The following is a 23,423-nucleotide window of genomic DNA, read 5'->3' as shown; positions in this document are numbered from 1 at the left end:
GAAAAGAAGTATTAACCTATTACCTTCAATAATTAGAAAGGGTGAGGGGCAAAAATAAATGAATTTTGATACAGCATGCTGTCACCGATATGTAACATCATGGGTGACTATCATGTATTCTCTATTTAATTATCTGTACACAGCACTCCTATCTCTAGAAAATCAGAGACTATAACAGGAAATTAAATGGTGAGAAAAAAGTAAAAGGGCAATTTTACCTTTACTCCTTTACTCTACTAGCAATCACCATTAGTGACCCAGTTTTGTGTTTTGTTTTTTTCCCCCCTTCCAAGGAAAGAATCTATATATTCCCACAAGTTTTGTATAAAAGTCCCTTAAGGCTACACTATGACTATTCTTCTTTAGGACAAATGTAGCCTGAGGGATAGACAGAGTTTTTAGGGTCCATAAGCTGACTCTCACATTAATATGGACAAGTGCCTTATTAGGATGGTGAGTACCAGCTAATAGTAGAATTTCTTAATGTGTGACAAAAAAAAAAAAAAAAAAAAAAGGTTTGTGCTGGTATCACGAGCTTTGTGCTGGGCGTACTGGTATATTTGGAGCCTGCTACTTGTGAAAGCTTCATCTTTTCCATTTTTAGAAAATGTGAGGCAGCAAAAAGGTTTTTGACAAACTGCAGATCCTGCAGAGCATAATCGGCTTGATTGTGGGTACCTTACCACCTTTCCTTGTCCTTTGTTTTACTTGACCACTAGCAGATTTAGAAACAAATTCTGCTTCTGGATTATAGTTTTAAAATAAAGTAATAGAATGTGATTCTGGAAGATTAAAAAATCTGCGTTATAAAAAAATCATCAACAAGTAACAGGAAAGAAGATTCACAGGAGCCTCCTAAATGGTAACTAGCACACAGGCGCTCTTCTCTCGCTCTTCCTCTCTCTCTCTGTCTCTTTCTGTCTCTATCTCTATCTCTCTCCTCTATCTCCTCTCTCTCAATGTTTCCAACCACAATGTTAATATATAGACTAATAACACCTCTTTCATCTTGTTAATGGTGACTTAATAGGGTGATAATGTACTTTGTATGATCTAAAAGCAAGGAGTTTTTTGTAGGTTTGCAAGTGGATTTTTACTTTGTGAATCTTTGTTCTGTATGTTGTGAATTAAGTTATTTTCTCACTTTAAAGATTTTAAATTATTATTTGAAACTGTTAACTAATTTATCTCCAAATAACTCTTTTTGACAGTGTTTATTTTGGTCTTAATTTGGTTACAATTATGCTGAAAGTTAAAAATTATACATATAATTATTTTTAATTTGAGCAATTTTATCTCAGTTAACTTCTCTCTAAAATGAAAAAAATTAGAAAATGATAAAAATAAGTTTAGTTTGAAAACAAGGAGCACTTTCTCTCTCTCTCTCTCTCTCTCTCTCTCTCTCTCTCTCTCTCTCTCTCTCTCTCTCTCCTTGAGATGCAATCTCCTGTGTTGTCCAGGCTGGCCTAGAACTAGTGGGTTCAAGGGATACTTCCTTATCAGCTGCCTGAATAGCTGTGAATACAGGCTTGTACTACCACTCCCAATCTTTTTATAAATAACAAAGGAAAAAAGAAACTAAAAGTAGAGGAATAGGGTACAAACGTATGCATATGAAAAAATATTAAATATACAAGCATATCTAAAATCATAAAATATGATTCAATTTTATCCAATGCATATATTAAAATTAATAATCAGATTACTGAGTAAATATGTAGTCAAAAATTGCATGACATCAAAATGCCTTAATATATGATATAGATATCAAAGTTATTTGAAGGTAATTAAATTTTTGCATAAAATTTTGTGAAGAAATTCTTAACCATATACCGCCTGAAACATTTGCTAAATACAGTTATTTAGAACAAGAATATGTAGTTTGTTGCATTCATCAGATTCACTGGTTCATTTTTTTGTATTAAGCGAAGATAAAACGTGAGAAAGATTTAAGTCACCACAAGTTGTCTACATCATCATTTAAGAAGATAAACTACTTTCAGTCTGGTATTAGCAGAGATAATTTAGATGATTGTTCATTATTAGTTTCTATTCTATGATTTTTAAATTTAATCATCATAGCTGTTATTTCTAAATACAGTTCAAAATCCTATTGAATGTTATTGTGTCAATTATCCCAAGAGACATAGCAAGTGTGTAGACTTTCACTTTCACACCTTGTGATCTACCTTCCACGGGGATTGTGTGGTGGAGTTATTAATGAAACCGAGATTTTCAAAGTTAAAAATATCTAAAGGAGAATATGACATGTCCTCTCTAGCTTAATAATCTACATTTGCATATTATGCCTGTTCATTGACCTGACAAATGTACTGATTGCATTTATAATTTTCCAGTTTAGCGTGATAGGATATTTTAGAGTCTTTTGCAGTTTGATTTGGATAAGAATAATTACCCTTTAGAAAATGGCTGACTTGCTGATCCAATCCTACCAGCTAGAATAGCTAGTAGAGAATTATTCATAACAACCCAACACTTCTCTAGATAATGTTATTTTCAGTTAATTTGTTGTTTATTTATTTCTCATTATCCTGTAGTTCTATGTTGGATTTATTATGAGATCAAAACAAAACTACATTCTTCATAAGTTTTTCATTTATTCCTCTCTTTATCTTTAGGGAAAACCAGCTTTTACTCAGAAAAATGACTTCCTGACCAAGTCTCGGCTACCAAGTCCCTGAAATTCCTGCTGTACTAAGGCAGAGAAGGCATGCAATGAGCATGCATTGCTTGGCTGCACAAAACTGACTGTTGTCTCTGACATGGTGTTCTCACTACACCTTTTGCTTTTGTGCACTTTCTATTGTATTGTCCAATTAGTGAGGCTAGACTAAATTGTACTATGGTACCAAATGTTCTCAACATCTGTGTGACTTATAACAACAAAGTTCATCTGTTGTGTGTCTATCATGGGATAGCTTAGGCTCTGTACCACCATTCTAAAATGAAAGAGTAGCCCCTATCTGAGGCATACTAATTTCATGACTGAAAGGACAGAGCAAGAAAAGAACATTGAGCTGACTCTGAAATCTTCTGTTCAGATGTGACACAGGCTACTTGCAGTCATATGTTATTGGCCAAAGCAAATCATATGATTAAGTATAAAATCAGTGGTGTGAAAAGTCTAATCCTTTTGCAGAGATGTTTGTCTGTAATTTTTATGTACCTAATGTTACCAAGGAATTAAATCATAGATTATAACAATCTCTGCATTAATTAAAATTATATATCCTTATCTAATTAAAAAACTAGATAGACTGAATTCTGAAAGAATTTTATAAACATCAGATTATCAAAAAGTATTAGGACAAGGAGTCAGTTTAAAATGAACTTGAGAAGCTTGAAGGGTTAAAAAGTTTGTATTATATTTGTAAAAAGATATTTCTCTTTACTCATCATAAGACACTTTTGGAAACACAGCACATGCTTTTAAACCTTTCTATTACAAACTCACTCAACAAAGCACAGTTTTATCTATTAACTTATGTGTAAAACTGTACATGTTGCCATCCAACTTAAGAGGAAAGAAAATACCAGTTCCTTGTCAAATGGTGTATAAAATAAAAGTAATATTAAAATGATTAAGACCACGGAAAAGGACCTTGAGTAATTAAGCTAATTTATTCCTAAAGAACTATGAATTGCCTGGGTGTAGTGACTCATGCCTATAATCCCAGCACTTTGAGAGGCCAAAGTGAGAGAATTACCTGAGCTAATGGATTCAAGACTAACCTGGGCAACTTGGCGAGACCTCATGTCTACAATAAATCAAAAAATTAACTAATCGTGGTGGTGCATGCCTGTAGTTCCAGCTACTTGGAAGGCTGAGGTGGAAGGATTACCCGAGCTCAGCCAGTCGAGGCTACAGTGGCCATGAACATGACACTGCACTGCAGCCTGGGCCATAGGGTGAGACTCCAACTCAAAAAACAAAAAACTATGAATCAATGTCATTGTTCTTGCAGAATTATAAAAGAAAGAACTCATGTGAGCATAAGAGCATAGTTTTACTCTTTCTATGATTTTAACTGCTTTACTCTCACAATTTGATTCTTTTTATTTGGATGATAATAAAACATCAGAGAAAATAAGAATTTTAAATATATAAAACCGATAATTTAAAATAATGTGGCAATATTACTGCATGATGTAACTAGAGTCAAGTGGCTAGTGTGGTTTAAGAGAACTGACATTTTATACATAATATTTCTTTTTCCAAATTTTAAAATTTTATTTTAAAGATGTGAGGATTAGGTATATAAGTGGCCATTGTACCAGTCAAGTTTGTGCCTCCATTTGGTTCTCACTTGGCCTGGTTTGAGACCAGGTACCCTTATTGATGTTGTGTCTCCCCCACCCTGGCAGTATCCCCCTACTGACAATCCCTCTCTTATAGTGTTGTGGTTAATGTCAGGGTCTGCTTATGAGTGAAACATGTGGTACTCTGTTCTTTATTTCTGTGATAGATCACTGAGTATGATAGATTCTAAACCTATCCAAGTTGCTGCGAAGTCCATATGTTTGTCCTTCCTATGGCTATGTAATATTCCATCATGTATATGTACCACATTTTTTTTTTGTCCAGTTCGGTTTTGATGGGCAATATGGTTGGTTCCATGTTTTTGCTATTGTGAATAGTGCTGCAATAAACATGTGTGTGCAGGTATATATATTTTTAGAATGATTTGAGTTCCTTTGGGTATATTCCCAGCAGGAAGATTGCTGGGTCAATGTCAAGTTATTTTAGAGATTGCCTCACATTTTCCAAAGAGGTTGCACTAGTTGGCATTTCCACCAGGACAAGTGTTCCTTTTTTTCTGCATCCTCACCAGCATCTGTTGTTTTTATTAGTGGTGGTCATTCTTACTGGGCTTAGGTGGTATCTCAGTGTGATTTTAATTTGTATTTCTCTGATGATTAGTGAGGCTGAGCACATTTTCACGTGTCTGTTGGCTGTTTCTATATCTTTTTTTTTTTTTGAGATGTATCTATTTCATGTATTTTGCCCACTTCTTTATTATTATAAAGATGTGGGGTACAATTCAGGGCTAGGTATACAAACGTTAATTATGCAGGTACCCTTGATGATGATGTATGCCCCTCCCTCCCCTAATAGTTTCCCTCAACTGCTATTCCCATTCCCCCCCCCCCCACAGTTTCCCACTACTGCCAATCCCTTTCTTATCGTATTATAATTGTTCAAGGTCTACTTATGAATGAGAACATATGGTACTCTGTTCTTTGTTTCTGTGATAGATCACTGAGTATGATCGACTCTAAATCTATCCAAATTGCTGTGGAGTTCATATGTTTGTCCTTCTTTATGACTGTGTAATATCCCATTGTGTATATGTACCACATTTTAAAAATCCAGATTAATGGACTGGTTTTTTTCATTTTGATACACTTAAGTTTCTTGTAGATCCTGGATGTTAGACCTTTGTCAGATATACAATTGGCAAATACATTTTCCTATTCTGTGGGCTATCTCCCCACTCTTTTGGTGATTTCTTTTGCTTTATAGAAGGCTATTCCATTTGATGAGGTCCCACTTGTCTATCTTATCTCTTTTGACATGACACTTGGAGTTTGAATCAGGAATTGGTTGCCTGTTCCAATTTCCATAAGGGTATCTCCTGCATTTTCTAAGATTCTTGTAGTTTGAGGTTTTATGTTTAGGTCTTTGTTCCGTTTAGAATTGATTTTTGTATATGGTGATAGGCAGAGGTTCTGTTTCAGTCTTCTGCGTGTGGTCAGCCAGTTTTCTCAGCACCATTTACTGACTAGGTTCTTCTCTCCCCAGTGGTTGTTGATGGAGGCTTTGTGGAAGATAAGTTGGTTGATAAATTGATGTTTTGCTTCCAGAATCTCTATCCTGTTCCATTGATCCATATGCCTGTTCTTGTACCTAAGTAAAGAATCTATATTGCAAATAACTTTAGAATAGGAAATGTGCTAATATTGGGAAGTTTCCAAAACAATGTTTATACCAAGTCTTAAAACTATAATTCAGAAATTATTGGAATTTAAACTCGTAGAAAGAGTCATATATTCAGAATAAGGAATTATATATATTTAGAATAGAAGATCACATATATTTTGAAAAAAATGAGGATTCCAGAAATATCAGTGGCACTAAATACTTGGATGATTGAAGTTCAAAGATTATTTAATTAAATTAATAACAAAGCATGTACAATTCGGTTAAGAATTCTCCAAGGAATGTGTGTGTATAAAAGTGCACAAATGAGTACATTTGCATATGTATTGTATATAATTGTGTCTGTTATGTAAGATACATATGCATGTATGTAATATACCTTTAATAAACATGTATGAAAGTTTACAAGATCTTACTAGCATATGAGTAAATGCAAGCATTTAAGCTCTAGATGATGAGTTCTATAATAATTTATAGAATTTCTGTTTATTTTCTAAGGGAAAAAAATTTTAGTGTGATTTTTTAAAAGCCTTCAGGAATTATCTGTTACTATTGAGGTTTTATTCATGACCTTTTAATAACCCAAAACTGTCTCAAGAAATTTATCAAGGCTGATTTAAAGTCTGTTGAAAACGACACTAGAACATTTAGGCAGCAATTTTTTTTTAAATGTTAAAGGAAGGACATATAGGTTAATTTTATATATTTTATATATATATATATATATATATATATATATATATATATTTTTTTTTTTTTTTTTTTTTTTTTTTTTTTTCGAGTTGAAGTCTCGCTCTGTTGCCTAGACTGGAGTGTAGTGGCTACTCCTGGCCACTGCAGCCTCGACCTGCTAGGCTCCGGGGATCCTTCCACCTCAGCCTTCTGAGTAGTCAGAATTACAGGCATGTGCTACCACACCCGGCTGATTTTTTTTTATTATTATTTATTGTAGAGATGCGGTCTCGCCAAGTTGCCCAGGCGGGTCTTGAACCCGCGGGCTCAGGCAATCCACTCACCTCAGCCTCCCAAAGCATGGGATTACAGGCTGAGCCACCAAGCCTGGCTTAATTTTATATTTGTGTATTCTTTATAATCTTACTTACAAATAAAAATGATAAAATTTTCAGTTTAAAATGACTACCCTAAACAATCAGCAACAAATTAGGAATAATTCTACACTAAACAGTCAACAACAAATTAGGGTTTAGAAGTTACTTTCTTAAAAGAAAGATGCCATGCAAATTTATAATCAAATTGTATTTATTAGCCAGGCTCGGTGGCTCAGCCTGTAATCCCGCGACTTTGGAAGGCTGAGGTGAATGGATTGCCTGAGCCTGTGGGTTCGAGACCCACCTGGGCAGCGAGACCTCATCTCTACAATAAATCAAAAAATCAGCCGGGCGTGGTAGTGCATGCCTGTAATTCCAGCTCCTTGAAAGGCTGAGATGGAAGGATCGCCGGAGCCCAGCAGGTCGAGGCTGCGGTGGCCGGGAGCGGCCACTGCACTCCAGTCTGGGCGACAGAGTGAGACTTCAACTCAAAAAAAAAAAAAAAAAATTGTATTTATTTTCAGTATATGTCAGAGCAAGGATAAAACTGGATAATACAGGCCTGTTTTAGGTTTTTGGATTCCATGGTTATCACTTCTTTTTTTATTGGTGGCGTAACTTTAATAACATTTTAAAGGCATTAAAATCGAACTTTGTCACATGTTAAGTAAGTGTTTTTGTTTTAAAAATTGGAAAGAACTTTATAAATTTTTGCTTTCATTTCATTATAATTTTCTGTAATTTTTTTCAACAATTGTCATACATTTTTGGGACACTTGCAAAGAGAGAAATTCTCAGCTATAAAAAGTTTTCATTCAGCAAGTGATAAGTTGTGTTTAACAGACATATAATTAAATATTTCTTAACTGATTTGTATAATTGTTTCATATCTAGAGACCATGAAATTTTTCACAACTTAAATGTTTTTTTATGTCCCAGAAAAGTGTGTTTGCTTACCCTGACCAATACTCTGTGGTGCCTAATGAATATATCAACTCCTAAAGTGTGTATTCTAAACTTTACCACCCATCTTTAACTTTCTCTTAGGGACTTGGAACCACAAACACCACTGTAGGCCGATTAGAATTCTTATCTCTATGTTTCTAAACGTTCTGTATATGTGGCCATAATTATACTTATCACATTGTACTACAATCATGAATTTGCTTGTGTGACACCCTCAGCAAAATAAAGAAAAGGAGATGGAGATAATTCATTCATTTATTCAATATATACTTTCATTCAAATATAGATATTCCCATAAAATATTTTTGAATAATAGTCCCTGAAAGGTATTTTTGAATAATAGTCCCTGAAAGGCACTTGCTGTATTCCCTGGGGATATAGAAGCAAATAAAAACAATCCCAGTCAACTAGAGATTATAGTTTGGCTGTAAGTCTAATTTAATTTTGCATATAAAACATTGCCTGATATATTGAATGTATTTTAAAAGTATTTATAAATGTATTTAAGAAGCATGAAATATGGAGATTATATGTTTAAAGATAAGAATGTTTAAAATTACTTGTGTACATACTTTTAGTGTACTTTTAAGTATTTAATGTAACAAATAACTTCAAGTTATTAGAAATATAATACATCTACTAATTCTAAATAAAACCATCTCAGATTCTGCATGTTAAATAAAATTAAACCTCATTGGTTAGTTTTTAAATTTTCTTCATATCTCTTGCACAAATTATCCAATATTCTTAATCTCTCATGAGAGACAGAGGGGAAGAAGAAGGAAGAGTTAAGCAACGAGAGAGAAATATTTTAATTTGGAATTAACTGTTCTAGTAACACTAATGAATAAATTCACTTTCCAATAAATTCATTGTTATTTTTAAAGAAGATGCCCTATGCAAGTTTCAATTCTAACGCCTAGTAAATCATTGCTTAATGAAAACAAGTACAGCATAAAGTACAATGTTTTATTTGTTCATAGTACATCCCAGTAAGAACTATCAGACATCAGATTTGTCAAAGTCACAACTCCTTTAGAGTTTCCAGGAGAACACCAGGATCAAAGAAAAGAAATAGATAAGATAAAGAATTGCAATCTATTTGCAATAGGAATTTTCCATTTACGTTTTACTTGTTACTATCATTTTAGAACAAGTTAAAAGTATGCTTGTTAGAAATCTTTTGCCTGACACTAATGGAACTTCTTTTGATGGATTCTTTTTTGAAGAAAAACTATGTGGTGTGAATTGAACAAGAAAAAAGAAAGAAAAACAACTATCAGGTTGGATCCATATGTATTTACAGGTGCCTGCTTGGCTCATAGACTCTTCCCAAGGATGGGTAGAAAACATATGTGTGCCAGCAGATTCTCCACATTATCAGAGAAGATGCATATTCTTATTGTCAAACAAGTATATGGGGAGACAGAATTATCTTTTGGAGGGCAAGCCCCTTGTAGTATACTCAGAGTTTGTTCCCCCTGACCAAACAGTGAAACAAATTTTTATCTGGAAGTTTTGAGAAGGCTGCATTATGATTTGCAGAAAAAATGTCCCAAGTTGTAGCAAACAGGTGACTGGTTCTGCTACCATGACAATGTATCTGCCACACTTAGTGTTAGCACACCACACCACACTTAGTGTTCAGCAGTTTTTGGCCAAAAATGGTATGACTCCTGTGCTCCATCAGTCCTATTCACCTACTCTCCTCGAACTTTCTTTTGGTTTCTTCGGATGAAGAAGTCTTCAAAGAGAAATGTTTTTGCTGATATGAATGAAGGGAAACAAAAAAAGGGATCAAAATTGGCAAGTTCAAAAAACTGAACGATGAAAAAAGCATCTCGATAGTGTATTGCATCAAACCGAGAGTACTTTGGAAGTGGCTGCAGTTTAAGCCTGTAGAAGCAGTTTTAAGAGGGGAATTTATATCACTATGAGCACACGTCAAGAAAACGGAAAGATCACAAGTGGAGAGCCTAACAAATCACCTAAGGGAACTGGAAAGAGAAGACCACCAAAATCCCATCTTTAGCAGAAGAATCCAAGTCACCAAAATAAGACCCCTACTGTGGGACATCGAAGACAAAAATATCATAGAAAACATCAACAATACAAAAAGTTGGTTCTTTAAAAGAATTAACAAAATTGATGGACCCCTAGACAGAATGACCAAGAAAAAGTCCAAATAAACACAATCAGAAACACAAAAGATCAAATCGCAACTGACCCTGAAGAAATACAAAAGATTATCAGAGATTACTTTGTACACTTATATGGAAATAAACTTCATAACCTAAATGAAATGGAGGGCTTTCTGACATCACACAACCTCCCCAGGATGAAACAAGAAGACATTGAGACACTAAGTAGATCAATAACAACCCAGGAAATTGACTCAGTCTTATGAAAACTACCTCTAAAAAAAGCCCTGAACCGGATGGCTTTCCAGCAGAATTCTACAAAATGTACAAAGAGGATCTGATACCAATTCTAATGAAAGTATTTCAGGCAATTAAGAAGGATGGAATTCTCCCCAAATCATTTTACGAAACTAACATCACACTGATACCCAAACCGTGTGAAGATCCAACAAAAAAAGAGAACTACAGGTCAATATCCCTTATGAACATAGATGCAAAAATCCTCAAAATTCTAGCAAACTGGATTCAAAAGCACGTCTCAAAAACCATTCACCGTGACCAAGTAGGCTTCATCCCCCGGATGCAGGGCTAGTTCAACATTCGTAAGTCTATAAATGCAATTAAATACACCAACAGATGTAAAAACAAGAACCACATGATTATATCATTAGATGCAAATAAAGCTTTTGATAAAATCCAGAATTCCTTCTTGGTAAAAGTCCTCAAACACCTAGGTATAGAAGGAACATACCTCAAAATAGTAAGTGCCATCTACGATAAACCCACAGCTAACATATTGCTAAATGGACAGAAACTGGAAACACTTCCCCTGAAAACTGGAAGAAGACAAAACTGCCCACTCTCACCCTTCTTGTTCAACATTGTGTTGGAAGTCCTAGCTCGAGCAATTAGACAAGAGAAGGAAATCAGGCATATCCAAATAGGAAAAGAGGAAGTCAAGTTATCTCTCTTTGCTGATGATATGATCCTATACTTTGAAAATCCAGGAGAATCTGTCAAAAACCTGCTTTCACTGATAAAGGACTTTGGCAAAGTCTCAGGGTACAAAATAAATATGCAAAAGACATTTACATTCCTATACACCAACTACAAGCAAGCAGAGACCCAAATAAAAAGTACAATCCCATTCACAATAGCCACAAAAAAAAAAAAAAAATGAAATACCTCGGCCACTTCCTAACCAGAGAAGTGAAAGACATTTACAATGAGAACTACAAAACACTGCTCAAAGAAATCCAAGTAGACACAAACAAATGGAAAAATATTCCATACTCATGAATAGGAAGAATCAACATTGTTAACATGTCCATCCTACCAAAGGCATCTACAGATTCAATACAATACCCATTACGTTGCCGACATCATTCTTCTCAGACCTAAAAGACGATACAGAAATTCATATGGAAACATACATGACCATGAATAGTCCAAATAATCCTTAGTAAAAGAAACAAAGCAGGAGGTATCACATTTACAGACTTCAAACTTTACTATAAAGTTACAATAATCAAAACACCCTGGTGTTTGTACAAGAACAGGCACATAGACCAATGGAACAGGATAGAAGTAAAGCCTCAATTTCTCAACCAACTCATCTTTGACAAATCCTCCAACAACCACTGGAGAGAAGAGAACCTATTCAGTAAATGGTGTGGGAAAACTGACTGACCACATGCAGAAGATTGAAACAGGACCCCTACCTATCACCATACACAAAAATTAACTCTAAATGGATCAAGCCTCAATGTAAAACCTCAAACTGTAAGTATCTTAGAAAATGCAAGAGACATCCTTATGGAAATTGGAACTGGCAATCAATTCCTGATCAAAACCCCAAGTGCCCATACCACAAGAGACAAGATAGACAATTGGGACCTCATCAAACTGACAAGCTTCTGCAAAGCAAAAAGAAACCCTCAAGAGAGTGGGGTGATAGCCCACATAATGGGAAAAAATATTTGCCAACTGTATATCTAACAAAGGCCTAACATCTAGGATCTGCAAGAAACACAAACACGCTAAGGAAAAAAACAATCAACCCCATTAAAAAGTGGGCAAAGGACATAAATAGATATTTCTCAAAAGAAGATATATGGGCAACCAACAGACACACAAAAAAGTGCTCAGCCTCACTCATCATCAGGGAAATGCAAATCAAAACCACATTGAGATACCACCTAACCCCAGTAAGTATGGCCATCATTAATAAAACAACAGATGCTGGTGAGGAAGCGGAGAAAAAGGAATGCTTCTACACTGCTGGTGGGAATGTAAACTAGTGCAACCTCTTTGGAAGACAGTGCGGTGATTTCTGAAAGAACTAGAAGTGGACCTTCTGTATGATCCAGCAATTTTCCTGTTGGGAATATACCGAGAGGAACTCAAGTCATTCTACCATAAAGATACCTGCACATGTATGTTTGTTGTAACTTTATTCCCAATAGCAAAAACATGGAACCAACCATACTGCCCATAGAAGCTGGACTGGATTAAAATAATGTGGTACGTATACACAATGGAATATTATGCAGCCATAAAGAAGGACAGACATGGACTTTGTAGCAATTTGGATGGATTTAGAGTCAATCATATCAGTGATCTATCACAGAAACAAAGAACAGAGTACCATATGTTCTCACTCATAAGTGGACCTTGAACAATTATAATACTATGAGGAAGGGATTGGCAATAGTGGGAAACTGCCAGGGGAGGGGGACTGGGATTGGCAGTTGAGGGAAACTGCTAGGGGAGGGAGGACGTACCTCATCAACAAGGGTACCTGCATAATTAATGTTTGTATACCTAACCCTTAATTGTACCCCGTATCTTTGTAATAAAAAAGAAAAAAATAATAAATATACAAAATTTTTGATAAATAAATTCTGGTTTTTAGGGTCTTCCTCTCCTCATATTTTAATGACAGTTTTTACTATTGAATTAAGTGGTACTCTATATATTAGAGAAATACTTCTGACCAACATGATGGTTGTATTAGGTCAATTTGATATAGAAATACCTGAAGTAATAAAATCTTCATTGAGTAATTAAGCTATTTTAATTATACTATATAGGGCTTATATATTTTTCTACAATATTTTGATTTGACCAATGCATTGTTATTAAATAGGAAATTGTGTTTATATTTGAAGTTTATTTTTTTAGCAATTAAAATTTTATAACCAGACTATATTTTGCCTTTCTACCTCTTCCTATCACTTCCCTCACTCATTGCCTGCTGACTTTATGGCTGTTTCTGGAAGTCTTATGCATGAGCTTGTCTCAGGGTTTTTGTATTTATTGCTCTTTGGTTTAGAATACTCTTCCCCAAAATATCTGCATGGTTTCTTCCGTCAGGTCTCAGATAAAAATATCAATTCAAAAAGGACGTTCCTGACCATCCAGAGAAAAAGAATAACCAACCACCTCTATCCTATTATTTTATAACACTGTAAAAGTCAGCAGGAATCCCAGATGTAGTATATTGTTCTTCTTCTACAGGCCACCAAGGTTTAGGGTCAAGAGAGAAAGTCTGACCCACTGCTAGCCTACAGGGCCCTGTCAGTTGAAGTCAAGAGGAACTCACACATTCTTTGCTGGGTCAGAAAGCACCATCATCACGAGTCAAATGGACACCTGAACACCTGGAACACTCCTGACAAGATCTTACCACCATTCCTCTTCTCCCACCTGACCCTCATAACCTCATCGCTATTGTCTGACTCTGGAAAAATTAAGACAACTCATTATGCCTACCTTCTCATTTTGTGTCAGTCACCAAAATGAATCCAGAACTTCTAAGTCATTCGATCCCTAAGACTCTAATCCTTACTCTCTAATTCTCTCTTTCTCCTGATACTTTTCCACTATGCTCTCTGGAACTCTTTAGCAAGCCCCTTTATCTTCAATCACTTTTGTTTATTTTCCCCTTATCATTTCTCCAAATGAAACCTGATGATTCTGCTTTTCACACCAACTTTTAAGAGTTGGCTGTTTCCCTCACCATTCTCAGTAATTTTATTGAGATTTGGGGGTGGGATAATGTTCTCTTTGCTCCTCAGTGTCACTCCTGAGCAGTCTCCTTCCTCCTCCCTAAAGACCCCTAGGTGTGTTCTCAGGATATCAGTGATGATCTCTGCCACTACTTTTTAGAGAAGTTTTCCATTAATCTTTGGTACTTTCCTTCTTCTGTTAAGATTTTAGCTTTAAATTATTGTCACTTTGTTCAACTCCTATTTTGTCATATGGTAATTTCAGTGGTAACACAAATGGGTCTTCAAAAACTCTAGTCACTCAGTTAAATGTCTCCTCTTTCCCCCAAATTTTGTTTTCCACCTAATTGCTGCCTTCAGATAATTTCATCATCCCATATGGTATGTATCCAAGGAATGTTTGGCATAATATTGACATTTGAGTTTTAAATGTTTGTATTTGAGGTAGTAATATCTCTTTACTTACCTATAAACCTAGCATAAATTCTCTGCTTAAATCAACTCTAAGTTTTCTCTAATTTTCTCACGTAGGAGATGCAACAAGTATCAGTTGAATAAATACATATAGAATAATATCTTCCATATTTCTAAAAAATACAGTAGCATGGGAATATTCTATAATTCTCAAAATCATACATATTAAAAAAATCAGGATTGGAAAAAACTGTGAAATAAATGCTATTTTCTAACATGTATCATATTTTTTTAACTTTAAAAAGGTTAATAATGTTCAAGAAGGCTAATACTTAACTAATAAAACTCTATTACATCCCTTTTTGTTTTGATTGAATTATCTGTTTTTCCAAACTTGAAAAGGTTAAGTCTTTAACTCAGCTTTGAATTGTCTTTATTTTGTTTTCTAAATTGTTGTCATTATTTATTTGAAGATGAAATATGTACAATTAATGTTAAAAAGCATCTATTTTAGTATAATAAAATTGTCCAAAGCATGATTTCAATTTCATATTTGAAAATCCAATTTTTAAAAATTCTATTTACTTTAAATATGTGGTATATTTTCTTTATTCAGAAAAAAAAGGGAAATCTTTTGTTAAAGTGAAATCCAGTTACTTGCTAACAGTGCCATGAAATTACTGCTTAGCTGGGATGTCAGTGTGAGCCTTTCATCATCAGTGGTGAAAAATGTTAATGACATCATAGTATTATGGACAAATCAATAGATCATGTTAGTGTTTCAACTAATTCTTAAGTAAATCAATTATTCTTTTGCAGAGTTGGAGCCTAAATAATGAATTATTTCAAAGTACATTAAATCCAATTAGTGATTACTGATTGTTATTTGTTTGGGGGAACCAGAATAAAATGTTTGTCAAATTCAGTACCTGCCTCCCATAATAGCTTTTTGTGCATACATGCGAGGTATAGGGTTTGTTTGAAGGAATTTAAACTGACTTTTAATTTAGTAGAACGCATATTAATTGATTGCTAACTGTTTGATTTATATTTAATTCTAAAAACAAATTTGTTTATTTTATAGGGTACTTAAAGTGGTCACGTTCTTAAAATATTCAGTTGGACTGAACAAATTTTACCTCAAGAATTGAGAATTTTTTCTGGAAGGAGGTAAGATATATAATAATTACACCTTTACATATTAATAAATTTTGGTGAAAATGTAGATATAGTAATATTATTTCTTTGGCATATAATTTGTAAGATAATTTTGATAAATTAAGAACCCTTTCTGGTTTCACTTATAAAGTCTTCTTTTATGTGGAATTATTTGGGTAGGTGTGAGGACTCGAAAAATTAAAAATAAAAACAGTTTGAAGGGATTGCCACTTCAAATTTCAAGTAGTAGATTGTTACTATTTTATTTTACTTTTTGTTTGTTTGTTTAAGTTTTCATACTTAGGAATTTCACTGGGTTTGCCATGTTCCCTAGGAGCCACAGAGCAGAGATAGCTGAAATATGACCAGATTGCCATTCAGAAAAATCCTTTGACTAACCTGTTCCTTCTACATTTCCTGGTTCACATATAGTTATTATCCAGTGTCCATTCAAATGCTGGAATGCCAAGGAGGAGGAGTCAGTTTTTAAATGTTACACTATCTTAATTTTGACCTAATATGTGAGATTGAAATATCACTCTTAAAGTATAATACAGTTAGGAAATCTGAATACATATGTACTGCTGTATTAATTATTTTAATACTTTTCAAATATTGTTTAGCAAGATTTATTTCATTATATAAAATAGAAAGAAAATTTGGCGAGATAAAATTTGCCATTCCACTGGATTATATATGTTGTTGCAGTTAGAAGGAATGCATGCAATGAACAAAGGAACAAAAACATATACTTGAAGTTCTGTAAATAGCAGATGGGACTGTTAAGCGAAGAATACAAAATCTAAATTTTGATATGTTTATTTTTTCCCTTGTGGACCTTTGAATGAGATAAAATTCATTTCCCAATTTTATTTTGATTTTGATTATAGTAAAACTGAAGTTTCCAATTTTATTTTGTCCCTTTTAATTTAATTGAATTATTATTTCTATTTCATGTGAACACATGCTTTTTCTCTAGGTTTTTATATTAGTATCAAGAAAAATAATAATTTCTAAGAATAATATATATTTAAGATGCTTTATTGGCAGCAGAATTTATATCTGCAAAACATTTATCACATAAGGCAAAAATTCACTGATTTAAGATGTATGTTGAAGTTGTTAAAGTTACTATCAAGTTAGTAAAGATTTTTAATTATTTTATGGGGACTATACCTCATATACTTAGTATTGGTAGGGTGATGAAGACTTCAGAAAATGACTTGTAGTGCCAGTTCTTTAATACTTACACACACACGTACACACATGTATATACATATATCGATATATATCACACGTATGTATGCAGATATATATACTCATATGTGTATAAATATGTGTATACATATATATCCAATACTGGTCTAGATTAATTTTCAGCCTCCCACAATACTAATTTCCTGGATGCTATTTTCCATGAGTGCATCATGTACACAAAGACTAAACATTTGCTTCCCTTTTCAGCAAATAATAACCTGATCTAGTGTTATAATCATATCCAAGTACACCAACAAAGAAGGCAGAATTCGCAGGGTGAATTTCCTGGGTAAAGATTAAAATCGGTTCCAAATTTATGAAGGCCAAAGTTTTGCATAGATCTGATGTCAATGTCATTGTCATCATCTTGTAATGCTTATTTGGAATCAAGCCAGTTCTTAAAAATTAATTTGTAAAAACATCAACAGTCCATATTAATGATTTTAAATCATTGAATAAAATTAACAATGTACATCTTGAATTGAAATAGGTAGTGGATTGAAGTCAAATAATGAATATTTATTAAAGTAAGCAGTAAATATAACTAAAATCCGATGAAAGTAACTCCCAGATAGTGCATCTAATAGAACTATTTGCAGAATTTAACTTTTAATTCTAGGCTTTGAGTAACATATATACAAGCTGGGGTACATAAATATTAGTTGGTTGAAAATATCTGGCTATCTCAAATTGGGGGTTTTCAGATTTTCATTTTTTCTATACCCTTTTTTTAAATGTAAGTAACTTGAAAGATAATTGTTGGCATGCCAAATGAATAATGAAAAACTTTGTATAAATGATCATTTAAAAGCATAAACAAGCAGTATATTTTTCTTGTCTCTAATTCTATCTTTAAATAACTTATTTGCTCAAGAAATGCCAACATATCAAGATCCATGACATATTTTTTTCCTCTCCTCAGGTGAGATAGTTATGCCTTTATTGACTATTCCCTAAAAATGGCTCCATACATTGTTGATTCTAAACAAATTCTCATGATAAATATTTCAAGCATTCCTTAAAAGTAGAAGGTAATTAAATAAACCTGTATATAAGAAAAAGATGCACTAAATTGGAAAGAGAGGAAAGTAAAAAACAAAAAACAAAAAAACCCCACATTACCTAAAAAGGAAAATTGAAAATTTGTGGAAGACAAAGAAGACAAAATCCAGAATGCTAAGATCAATAGTAGCATTTGATTTGTTTTTCCATTTAAGGTTGGATACCTTCATTTTTATATAACCATTTTATAACTTTGATCTGGGTTTTTAGATGCCTTCATTTTTATATAACTATTGTACAATTTTAATCTGATCTGGTTTTGTAGAGATGTGGTTGCATTTAATGGAATGAAATCACAATACAGACTCAGATTGTTCTGGAATTCCAAGCTGTTATCACTGTTTGACCTTGAGAAAATTATTTTACCTTATTTCATTTTCTCATGTATACACTGGGGCTGGCAATACCTAAGTGTATTTACTTACATTTATTTACATATTTTGAAAGATTTTTTTTTATAAATTGAATTTTGAAGTGTACAATGGAATTTTCCATTTCTGTGATTACTTTTCAATCTTTATCTTATTTTTAAAAAGCATTCTACTTTCTTATGGTTGTTTGAGTATTACTCTTATTTATCTTGTCAAGATCATAAAATTTTTGAAGTGAAAAATATTTATTCTTATTGATACCTGTTCTCATTTCCCCATTTAAATGTATAGACAATATTAATTCAGTGAATAAGTAAAAGGAAAAAAAGGAATAAGAACCTTTTGATATATAAATATTGGCAATGAATTGAGTTAAAACCTAAACCATTAAAAACATTTACAAGTCCCTAAAGGATGTTAGTACAGATGCTCCCCAACTTATGGTGGGATTATGTTCTGATAATCTTGTTCTAAATTAAAAACATAGTATATTGAAAATGCATTTAATATAACTAGGCTACCCAACAAAATAGCTTAGCCTATTCTACCTTAAATCTGTGCCAAACACATATATTAGCCTACTGTTGGATAAAATTACCTAAAACAAAGCATATTTTATAATAAAATGTTGCCTATCTTATGTAACTTATCGAATACTGTACTTAAAGTAGAAAAACCAAATGATTATATGAATATTTCAAGTACGGTTTCTATTGAGCGCGTATTGCTTGTGCAACATAGTGAAGTTGAAAAATCTCAAGTTGAACCACCATATGTCAGGACTGTCTCTATTTAATAAACTAAAAAACTTTTTCTTCATATAAACACGTTTATGTATTAATTTAGCTTGTTTTTAAATTGTTACTTAATTGTGATTTTCAAATAATTTAGCTTATAGAATAATTATATTTCAATCTGTTTTGTGACCATCTATAAAAGTCTTAAAAAAATTCCCTACACATTTTTCAAAGAAAGAGAGATTGCTCAGGTTTACTAAGAAAATTGTGTTAGAATTATGTTCATATTCAGCTTTTAGTAACACGTCACCGTGGTGACCTGATCAACTAGAAAATTCTTACTTCATTGCCTTGACTCAAACATCAGTGACCACAGGGTCATAAGAAATGCTTAGAGGCTTGGCTTTGTTCCTGAGAGAATCTGGCATACTTGCCTCACCTCCTCTGTACCAGAGAGAGTAGGACTGAAATGACTATAAGTAGGTATGGAATGTCACCTACTTCTTTGAAAAACTTCAGTGCATGTTTGCACAAATCCAACTTCAAATTCAGACTGAGTAGTTTATTTAATTATTTTGCTGGCTAATTATTTCTTCTTTCCTCAGACTGTTCTTTTATTTTTATCCCTCTTTGATAAGCTGTGCTAAATGTTTTTAAAGTCACAGAATTTCTGAACCAAAAGGGACTTAGAAAAGTATCTCATTGTTTACATATGAAAATTGAGGCCAAGATGAATTTAATACACGTTCCAGAGACCAACAACCCAAAAGTCTAATACTAAAGTTCTTTTCCTTATACCCCAAGAGATTCCTTTTATTGGATTTATTCATTTCTTTTAAGAATATATTGACAATTTTCATTATTTCCATTATTTATCAGCATTATCATAAGCAGTATTATATAATTGTATGAAAAAAATAAGTGTTCACTCTCTTGTTCTTCAAAGAAAAGTCCATCAATGAGTAAAAATAATGGAGCAAGAAACATTGGGTTAAAACAATACATGTTGGTACACCACCTCAGAGAACCATCCTGTTTGAAAAATATTATTTTATGGCAGGCTAAATATTCGTTATATATGCGTGAAAGGTAAAGCACTCTGCATAAAGCTCCTTGAAGTGTGTAAAAACTTTTTTGGTTAAAGCTTCTGTATGTGTTTATTTTTCTTTACTAGCTTTACTAGAAAATAATTTAGATAAAATAAACTGTATCTATTTTAGGGGACTCAATTCTATGAGTTTTAACAGAAGTATAAACCCATTAAACCACTACCACAATCAAGAGATAGAGTAATTCTCTTTCCTTTTTTAATACATTAATTTGTATTTCATATAAATAAATATATAAATATAAGTATAAACTTGTTTGCTTAGTCTAATAATTTAGAGACTTATCTATGACATGTGTATCGGTAATTAATTTCTTTTATTGCTAAGTGGTAGTCCATTGAATGGATATACTGTATTTCGTTATTCCTTCACTTGCTGATGGAAATATAATTGCCCTTTGTGTATTATTTTCCTGTGAGCATTTGTTTGCAATCTTTATGTAAACATGTGTTTTTATTTCTCTTGGAAAAATATGTGGATTGGAATATCAGGATCATTTGGTAGGTAGGTGTATGTTTAAGTTTTTAAGAAATGACAGCTTTCCAAAGTGGTTTACCATTTGACATGTCCTTGATCAGTGTATAAGAATCCTTGTAGCTTTGCAAACTATAGTTTTTGACTAAATTCAGTTTTATTTGTGAGTAAAATTGTATGGAAACACAGACACACCCTTTTGTTTATGAATGAGCTGCTTTCATGCTACAAAGGCAGAATTGAGTAATTGTAACAGAGACTTCATGGCCCACAAAGCAGCAAATATTTGCCATCTGGCCGTTTAAACAAAAAAGGTTGCTGACCCCTACTCTACATCCTAGCAGAACTTCATATCATGTCTGTTTAACTTTTAGCTATTTTAGTATGTATGTGGTGATATCTAAATGAGTCTCTAATTTTCATTTCTCTGATAATTAATGATGATAAGCATCTTTAATTCATGCTTTTGCCATCTGTATATCTTCTTTGTGTGAAGTACCTGTTGAACTCTTTTGCTCATCTTTTTAATTGACCTGCTGGTGTTATTATTGAATTATATTAGCAATTAATGAGTTCTAAAGACAAGTCCTTTGATAGATATATTAACATATATGTTTTGTGAATATTTTCTACCATTCTGTGATTTCTTTTTCATTTTTTTAAAGCAAAAATTTTAATATCGTTAAAGTGCAATATATTATTTTCTTTTTCTTTTCTTGTGCTGTTGGATAGCATCAAAGAAGTCTTTGCTTACCCCAAGGTTAAAACTTTTTCTCTAATATTTTCTTTTAAAAGATTTATAGCCAGGCTCGGTGGCTCAGCCTGTAATCCCGCACTTTGGGAGGCTGAGGTGAGTGGATTGCCTGAGCCCGCGGGTTCGAGACCTGCCCGGGCAACGTGGCAAGACCTCATCTCTACAATAAATCAAAACATTAGCGGGGCATAGTGGCGCATGCCTGTAGTTCCAGCTACTTGGAAGGCTGAAGTGGAAGGATCGCCAGAGCCCAGCAGGTTGAGGCTGCGGTGGCCAGGAGCGGCCACTGCACTCCAGACTGGGTGACAGAATGAGACTCCAACTCAATAAAATAAAATGAAATAAAATAAAAAATAAATTTAAAAAAAGATTTATAGTTTTAATTTTCATAGGTCTATAATCCATTTAATTACCCTCCCTTGCAAAAAACAATAAGATGCCTTCTGAAATTCTGATTTGGATTTTTTAAAAATTTTTATTATAAGGATGTGGGGTACATTTCAGGGTTAGGTATGTAAACACTGAACATGCAGGTACCCTTGTTGATGAGGTATGCCCCTCCCTCCCCTAGCAATTTCACTCAACTGCCAATCCCACCCCTGATTAGGGTTTTTTAAAAAATCTATAGATCAATTAATGTTTCCTTAGATATATTATTACTATTAATTTCCAATTTAATTTAATTCCACTGTGGTCAGAGAGCATACTCTGATAACAATCATTTATAATTGACTGAGATTTGTTTTAAGGCTCAGAATATGTCAATTTAGGTGAATGACTTACATTTGAAAAGAGTGTTTATTTTTTAGTTAATGACTATGATGCTCCAGAAATACCAATTAAGGATGCTTCATAGTGTTCTTTAGATCCACTATGTTTTCACTGTTTTTGTTCTAGTTCTAATAAAGTCTCCTACTTTGATTATTCAATTATCATTATTTCTTTAATTCTGTTAATTACTGGTTTTCATACATTGTGACTCTTTTACAGACTCATATACATGTGTGCTTTGTATGTCTTCCTGCTGAATCAACCCTTTTGTTATAATCCAGTTGTCTCTTCTTATCTTTTTTAATGCTTTTGCTTTGATGTCTGTTTTTGCTGATATTCATATAGTCACTCCAGTATTCTTATGATTACTATCTTTGTCTACCCATTTTCAAGCCACAGTTGAACATTTAATACATTCTTATTTCTGTTTATTTGTAACATTACCCCCTACAAATACACCCTATTAAAATCTTATTCTTATCACTGATATTTTGAAATGTAATTGCGTTATACCTTTTGAAATTTGTTTTATTTTGTTTTTATTAAAACAGGCACTAAGTAGACACTCTTCATCTGAAGACTTATGCCTCTTTCTTTTTCCTTCCTTTCTTTCTTATCTATCTATTTATCTATCTCTCATCTCTCTCTATCTACAGACATATATATATATACTCTATTTCTTCCCTGAGTGGTCTGTTAGTCCTAAAAATATACTTGACTTCTTTATTTATTTACTTATTTCTTTATTTTAAAGATGTGCAGTACAATTCAATATTAGGTATACAAATGGTCACTGTATAAGTGAAGTTTGAACCTGACTTTGGTTCCTACTTCACCTGGTTTGAGACCAGGTACTTTTATTGATAAAGTGTGCCCTCCTCTTTCTCCTCTGGCAGTGTCCCACTACTGCCAATCCCTTTCTTATAGTATAATGGTAATTGTTCAACATTCGCTTGTGAGTGAGAATATGTGGTACACAATTCTTTGTTTCTGTGATAGATCGCTGAGTATTACAGACTCTAAATCCATCCAAATTGCAACCAAGTTCATAAATTTTTCCTTCATTATGGCTGTGTAATCGTCCATCATGTATATATACCACATTTTTTTTAGTCCAGTCTACTTTCCATGGACAGCACGGTTGGTTCCATGTTTTTTGTGTGTTATTTTATTTTATTTTTTTGAGTT

General features: G+C 33.3%; 1 protein-coding gene across 1 annotated transcript in view; it reads left to right on the top strand.

Moving 5' to 3' along the window:
• The window catches only part of SEMA3A (semaphorin 3A), a 525,999-nt gene that overhangs the window by 194,474 nt on the left and 308,102 nt on the right, over positions 1–23,423 (top strand). The window contains exon 3 of the mRNA XM_008054520.2: positions 15,627–15,712. The gene's annotated coding sequence lies outside the window, so the exon portion shown is untranslated. The remainder of the gene's footprint in view (positions 1–15,626; positions 15,713–23,423) is intronic.

This window comes from Carlito syrichta, unplaced genomic scaffold (assembly GCF_000164805.1).
Source record: "Carlito syrichta isolate Samal-C Ts95f unplaced genomic scaffold, Tarsius_syrichta-2.0.1 Scaffold295875, whole genome shotgun sequence".
Lineage (NCBI taxonomy): Eukaryota > Metazoa > Chordata > Mammalia > Primates > Tarsiidae > Carlito > Carlito syrichta.
The sequence above is the reverse complement of the archived record's forward strand: the minus strand, read 5'-3'. Positions and strand labels throughout refer to the sequence as shown.